This window comes from Arachis hypogaea, chromosome 14, assembly GCF_003086295.3.
Source record: "Arachis hypogaea cultivar Tifrunner chromosome 14, arahy.Tifrunner.gnm2.J5K5, whole genome shotgun sequence".
In the NCBI taxonomy this organism is placed as follows: domain Eukaryota; kingdom Viridiplantae; phylum Streptophyta; class Magnoliopsida; order Fabales; family Fabaceae; genus Arachis; species Arachis hypogaea.
This window is the reverse complement of record NC_092049.1, coordinates 87056153-87062422: the sequence shown is the minus strand read 5'-3', so window position 1 is coordinate 87062422 and position 6270 is coordinate 87056153. Positions and strand designations below refer to the sequence as shown.

Here is a 6270-nt window from a genome sequence, read left to right as displayed (position 1 = left end):
TCAAAATGGCTCGCTTCCAATTGCGTTGGAAAGTAGACATCCAGGGCTTTCCAGCAATATATAATAGTCCATACTTTGGCCGAGTTTAGATGATGTAAAAGGGCGTTGAACACCAGTTCTACGCTGCTGTCTGGAGTTAAACGCCAGAAACACGTCACGAACCAGAGTTGAACGCCAGAAATACGTTACAACTTGGCGTTCAACTCCAGAAAGAGCCTCTGCACATGTAACATTCAAGCTCAGCGCAAACACATACCAAGTGGGCCCCGGAAGTGGATTTATGCATCAATTACTTACTTCTGTAAACCCTAGTAACTAGTTTATTATAAATAGGACATTTTACTATTATATTAGACATCTTATGATTTTTAGTTCATCTTAGGATCATATTGATCATGTTTTGGGGGCTGGCCATTCGGCCATGCCTGGACCTTTCACTTATGTATTTTCAACGGTAGAGTTTCTACACTCCATAGATTAAGGTGTGGAGCTCTTCTGTTCTTCATGAATTAATGCAAAGTACTACTGTTTCTCTATTCAATTCAACTTATTCCGCTTCCAAGATATTTATTCGCACTTCAACATGAATGTAATGAACGTGACAATCATCATCATCCCCTATGAACGCGTGCCTGACAACCACTTCCGTTCTACCTTCGATTGGATGATTATCTCTTGGATCTCTTAATCAGAATCTTCGTGGTGTAAGCTAGATTGATGGCGGCATTCATGAGAATCCGGAAAGTCTAAACCTTATCTGTGGTATTCCGAGTAGGATTCTGGGAGTGAATGACTGTGACGAACTTCAAACTCGCGAGTGCTGGGCGTAGTGACAGACGCAAAAGGAGGGTGAATCCTATTCCAGTATGATTGAGAACCTCAGATGATTAGCCGTGCTGTGACAAAGTATTTGGACCATTTTCACAAGAGGATAGGATGCAGCCATTGACCACGGTGATGCCTCCAGATGATTAGCCATGCAGTGACAGCGCATCAGACCATTTTCCAGAGAGGATGAAAAGTAGCCATTGACAATGGTGATGTCCTTACATAAAGCCAGCCATGGAAAGGAGTAGGACTGATTGGAAGAAGACAGCAGGAAAGCAGAAGTTCAGAGGGACAAAAGCATCTCTAGACCTTTATCTGAAATTCTCACCAATGATATACATAAGTATTTCTATCATTATTTTCTATCTATTTATTATTTATTTTCGAAAACTCCATAATCAATTATTATCCGCCTGACTGAGATTTACAAGATGACCATAGCTTGCTTCATACCAACAATCTCCGTGGGATCGACCCTTACTCATGTAAGGTTTTATTACTTGGACGACCCAGTGCACTTGCTGGTTAGTTGTATCGAAGTTGTGAATGAAAAACGATTTATTAAGACGTGCGTACAGAGTTTTTGGCGCCGTTGCCTGAGATCACAATTTCGTGCACCAAGTTTTTGGCACCGTTGCCGGGGATTGTTCGAGTTTGGACAACTGACGGTTCATCTTGTTGCTTCGATTGGGTAATTTTCTTCTTATTTTCAAAAAAAAAAGTTTTCAAAAAATTTTTTTTTAAAAAAATCTTTCAAAAATTTCTCATCTGTTTTCGAAAAAAAAAATTTAAAATAAATGTTTTCAAAAATATATTTTTTTCTTCAGAATTTTGAAGAATGAATTCTAGTGTTTCATGATGATTTGTTGAATCCTGACTGGTTGTAAGCCATGTCTAATCTTTTGGACTGGGGTTTCAACTTATCATCACAAGAGCTTATTGATCCTCACACACTTAGTTGCTCTATACATGGAAAGTATCAATACATGCTAAAGCTTGACTGGCTATTATGCCATGTCTAACCCTTAGATTGGAGCTTTAGAATAAGAGTGCAAGATTCCTGGAATTCATATTAAAAATTTTGGAATCCTTATTTTTCTTTTTCACACTAATTTTTGAAAAATCCAAAAAAAATTAGAAAATCATAAAAAAAATCAAAAATATTTTTTGTTCTTGTTTGAGTCGTGAGTCAATTTTTAAGTTTGGTGTCAATTGCATACTCATCTTGCATTTTTCGAAAATTGCATTCATGCATTGCATTCATCATGATCTTCAAGTTGTTCTTGATAAATCTTCTTGTTTGATCTTCATATTTTCTTGTTTTGTGTCCTTTCTTGTTTTTCATATGCATTCTTGCATTCATAGTGTTTATACATGAAAAATTTCTAAGTTTGGTGTCTTGCATGTTTTCTTTGCATATAAAAATTTTCAAAAATATGTTCTTGATGTTCATCATGATCTTCAAAGTGTTCTTGGTGTTCATCTTGACATTCATAGCATTCTTGCATGCATTCATTGTTTTGATCTAAAAATTTTCATGCATTGCATCATTTTCATGTTTTTCTCTCTCATAATTAAAAATTAAAAAATCAAAAAAATATCTTCTCCTTTTTCTTCTCATAAATTCGAAAATTTGAGTTGACTTTTTCAAAACTTTTTAAAATTTAGTTGTTTCTTATGAGTCAAATCAAATTTTCAATTTAAAAATCTTATCTTTTTCGAAATCTTTTTCGAAAATCAAATCTTTTTCATTTTTCTTAGTTATTTTCAAAAATTTTAAAAATATTTTTCAAAAATCTTTTTCTTATCTTTATCACATAATTTTCGAAAATAACATCATCAATTAAGGTTTTGATTCAAAAATTTCAAGTTTGTTACTTGCTTGTTAAGAAAGATTCAAACTTTAAGTTCTAGAATCATATCTTGTGATTTTAAAAAAAAAATCAAATCTTTTTCAAAACTAATTTCAATCATATCTTTTCAAAAATATCTTCTTATCTTATCTTTTTCAAAAATTTGATTTTAAAATATCTTTTCTTACTTCCTATCTTCTTATCTTTTCAAAATTTGTTTCAACTAACTAACTAACTTTTTGTTTGTTTCTTATCTTTTTCAAAACTACCTAACTAACCCTCTCTCTCTAATTTTCGAAAATATCCCCCTCTTTTTCAAAAATTCTTTTTAATTAACTAATTATTTTAATTTTTGATTTTAATTTTATTCCTAATTTTCGAAAATTACTAACCGTTTTCAAAAACTATTTTCGAAAATCACTAATCATTTTTCAAAAATAATTTTTGAAAATTCTCTTTCTCTCTCATCTCCTTCTATTTATTTATTCATCTACTAACACTTCTCTTTATCTCACATCTTTGCTCTCCTCACCCTTGTGTTTCTTTCCTTACATTACATTCTTTTCTTCTTCTTTTCTTCTACTCACACAGGGACCTCTATACTGTGGTAAAAAGGATCCCTATTATTATTTTTCTGTTCCCTCTTTTTCATATGAGCAGGAGCAAGGACAAGAATATTCTTGTTGAAGCAGATCCAGAACATCAAAGGACTCTGAAGAGGAAACTAAGAGAAGCTAAATTACAACAATCCAGCAAGCACCTGTCAGAAATTTTCGAACAAGAAGAGGAGATGGCAGCCGAAAATAATAATAATGCAAGGAGGATGCTTGGTGACTTTACTGCACCTAATTCCAATTTACATGGAAGAAGCATCTCCATCCCTACCATTGGAGCTAACAATTTTGAGCTGAAACCTCAATTAGTTTCTCTGATGCAGCAAAACTGCAAGTTTCATGGACTTCCATCTGAAGATCCTTTTCAGTTCTTAACTGAATTCTTGCAGATCTGTGATACTGTAAAGACTAATGGAGTAGATCCTAAAGTCTACAGGCTCATGCTTTTCCCTTTTGCTGTAAGAGACAGAGCTAGAGTGTGGTTGGACTCTCAACCCAAAGATAGCCTGAACCCTTGGGATAAGCTGGTCACGGCTTTCTTAGCCAAGTTCTTTCCTCCTCAAAAGCTTAGTAAGCTTAGAGTGGATGTTTAAACCTTCAGACAGAAAGAAGGTGAATCCCTCTATGAAGCTTGGGAGAGATACAAGCAACTGACCTAAAAGTGTCCTCCTGACATGCTTTCAGAATGGACCATCCTGGATATATTCTATGATGGTCTGTCTGAATTAGCTAAGATGTCATTGGATACTTCTGCAGGTGGATCCATTCACCTAAAGAAAACGCCTGCAGAAGCTCAAGAACTCATTGACATGGATGCTAATAACCAGTTCATGTACACTTCTGAGAGGAATCTTGTGAGTAATGGGACGCCTCAGAAGAAGGGAGTTCTTGAAATTGATACTCTGAATGCCATATTGGCTCAGAATAAAATATTGACTCAGCAAGTCAATATGATTTCTCAGAGTCTGAATGGAATGCAAGCTTTATCCAACAGTACTCAAGAGGCATCTTCTGGAGAAGAAGCTTATGATCCTGAGAACCCTGCAATAGCAGAGGTAAATTACTTAGGTGAACCTTATGGAAACACCTATAACTCATCATGGAGAAATCACCCAAATCTCTCATGGAAGGATCAACAAAAGCCTCAACAAGGCTTTAATAATGGTGGAAGAAATAGGTTTAACAATAGTAAACCTTTTCCATCATCCACTCAGCAACAGACAGAGAACTCTGAACAAAATACCTCCAATTTAGCAAACTTAGTCTCTGATCTATCTAAGGCCACTGTAAGTTTCATGAATGAAACAAAGTCCTCCATTAGAAATTTGGAAGCACAAGTGAGCCAGCTGAGTAAAAGGATCACTGAAATCCCTCCTAATACTCTCCCAAGCAATACAGAAGAAAATCAAAAAGTAGAGTGCAAGGCCATCGAAATGACCATCATGGCCGAAACCACAAAAGAGGAGGAGGACGTGAATCCCAGGGAGGAAGACCAACTGGGACATCCAGTGATCAATAAGGAGTTTCCCTTTGAGGAACCAAAGGAATCTGAGGCTCAACTAGAGACCATAGAGATTTCATTAAACCTCCTTATGCCATTCATGAGCTCTGATGAGTATTCCTCTTCTGAAGAGAATGAGGATGTTACTAAGGAGCAAGTTACCAAGTACCTTGGTGCAATCATGAAGCTGAATGCCAAATTATTTGGTATTGAGACTTGGGAAGATGAACCTCCCTTGTTCACCAATGAACTGAGTGATCTGGATCAACTAACATTGCCTCAGAAGAAACAGGATCCTGGAAAGTTCCTAATACCTTGTACCATAGGCACCATGATCTTTGAAAAGGCTCTGTGTGACCTTGGTTCAGGGATAAACCTCATGCCCCTCTCTGTAATAGAGAAACTGGGAATCTTTGGGGTGCAAGCTGCTAAAATCTCATTAGAGATGACAGACAATTCAAGAAAATAGGCTTATGGACAAGTAGAGGACGTGTTAGTAAAGGTTGAAGACCTTTACATCCCTGCTGATTTCATAATCCTAGATACTGAGAAGGATGAGGATGAATCCATCATCCTTGGAAGACCCTTCCTAGCCACAGCAAGAGCTGTGATTGATGTTGACAGAGGTGAATTAGTCCTTCAATTGAATGAGGACTCCCTTGAGTTTAAAACTCAAGGTCATCCTTCTGTAAACATGGAAAAGAGGCACAGTAAGCTTCTCTCAAAACAGAGTCAACCAGAGCCCCCACAGTCAAACTTTAAGTTTGGTGTTGGGAGGCCACAACCAAACTCTAAGTTTGGTGTTGAACTCCCATATCCAAACTCTAAGTTTGGTGTTGGGGAGTCTCAACAATGCTCTGAACATCTGTGAGGCTCCATGAGAGCCCACTGCCAAGCTATTGACATTAAAGAAGTGCTTGTTGGGAGGCAACCCAATTTTTATTTAATTATATTTTTATTAGTTATATGTCTTTATAGGTTCATGATCATGTGGAGTCACAAAATAAATAAAAAAATTAAGAACAGAATCAAAAACAGCAGAAGAAAAATCACACCCTGGAGGAGGATCTCACTGGCGTTTAAACGCCAGTAAGGAGCATCTGTCTGGCGTTCAACGCCAGAACAGAGCATGTTTCTGGCGTTGAGCGCCAGAAACAAGTAGCATCCTGGCGTTCAGACGCCAGAAATGCATAATGAAGAAGAGCTGGCGCTGAACGCCAGAAACAAGCATCTGGCTGGCGTTCAATGCCAGAAATATGCTGTATCTGGGCGTTGAATGCCCAGAACAAGCATCAATTCGGCGTTTAAATGCCAGAATTGTATGCAAAGGCATTTTACCTGCCTAATGGGTGTAGGGATGCAATTCCTTGACACCTCAGGATCTGTGGACCCCACAGGATCAACTCAGCATCTGTGGACCCCACAGAATCCCCACCTACCACCACTCACTCTCTTCCCTCTTCTCAATGTTCAT

General features: G+C 37.2%; 1 non-coding gene across 1 annotated transcript; it reads right to left on the bottom strand.

Annotated features, from left to right (window-relative positions):
* Positions 1-3867: 3867 nt before the first annotated feature.
* Positions 3868-3975, bottom strand: LOC112745627 (small nucleolar RNA R71). Its single transcript, XR_003173545.1, has one exon. It is a non-coding gene; the product is annotated as a small nucleolar RNA R71 (small nucleolar RNA).
* Between the last annotated feature and the right edge of the window lie 2295 nt (positions 3976-6270).